This window comes from Hippoglossus stenolepis, chromosome 15 (assembly GCF_022539355.2).
Source record: "Hippoglossus stenolepis isolate QCI-W04-F060 chromosome 15, HSTE1.2, whole genome shotgun sequence".
Lineage (NCBI taxonomy): Eukaryota > Metazoa > Chordata > Actinopteri > Pleuronectiformes > Pleuronectidae > Hippoglossus > Hippoglossus stenolepis.
The window spans coordinates 10,006,024-10,007,313 of record NC_061497.1 but is presented as its reverse complement, the minus strand read 5'-3'; positions in this window follow the sequence as shown (position 1 = coordinate 10,007,313).

Sequence of the window (1,290 nt, the reverse complement as noted above, 5' to 3'; positions counted from 1 at the left end):
TGCTCTGTCGTCAGAATTTGTGCTGCAAAACCTCCCACTTTGCCTTTATTTCTCTGGTTTAGATGAAACCATTCATTATTTGACTCATCTGGCTTGTATCTAAACCTTTTTTCTTTTTGTAGATTTACAAAATACAAAAAATTTGATATTTATATGTAGTGGTTATGTATTGGTATTAGCCTACTGGTATTCTTAATTTTACTGTAATTATATTGCCATTATATTGCAATATATTCTATTCTTGTGGAGTCTTTGTTTGAGGAGGAGAGTTTGTGTGTTGTGGCTGGTGTCGTTCTACGAGTATGGTGACAACTTTCGGGATGTTAGCCGCGAAAGGAAGTAGTTAGAGAAACATGGAAGCAGGGTGTCACTTAGATTATAGTGATGAAGGGAGGTTCTTTTCAGGGTCCTGTCGCCCTCTTACCACACTGATCTACTCTACTGTATTATATTTCAGTTCTTAGACTTTTTTTTCACTAGTGTGGTGTTTTTGTGTGTGAGAAGTGTTTGTCCAGGGGATGGTGGTGGAACAGCTCATAGTGTGAAACAGTTCTTATTTGTCATGGGCCAGTGGAAAGATTTAATGTAGGGTGACTCTGCACCACCACAGAGGATTCCATCTAATCAGGCGCTTTTGCTGGAACACATGAAACTTACTATTTTTCATATTTATAGATTCTGCCAAAGTTCACAGCATATTCAGAAACAGAGGGTATGAACAGAGGCCAAAGGCCTTAGAGTTTGAATTGGCCTCTAGAGATTTGAGAAGAGACTTTTCCTACCGATCACTGAACATTGTTTTCCTTTCAATATAAGCTGTGCCAAGCCATAGATCCAAAGAGTCAGCTGGCTTTCCACTAATATTATGGTATCATGGTTTATTAGCTGCTTGTAATTTCTTATAGATCTTTACTCTGTTTGTTAGTAGTGCATAGGGTCCCCCTCCATTTTTAGGGGAGTTAACTCTGCTTTGTTTAGGCAGCTGCACGAGGCAGGTACCATGTTCTCGTGCACCGGGTAGAAGTATGCGGCAGCCGTATCAGGAAGTAGCCTTGTGGAATTCTGTTGGCAGGGGGTAGGTCAACACATGACGCAAAGCTTTTTTGTTCAGGGATTTGTGCTACCACAGCAATTTGGTATGAACACATGGACATCTGCCTAATTCGAGGGTTGTTTTTTTTTCTATCTTCATTCTAGAGCACAGTTTGAGAGCAAGCCTTATTGATTCCACTTTCAGATTTTGTAATGCTCAAAACCCCACAATCACACTCAAATAGCCCCTTCTTAGAT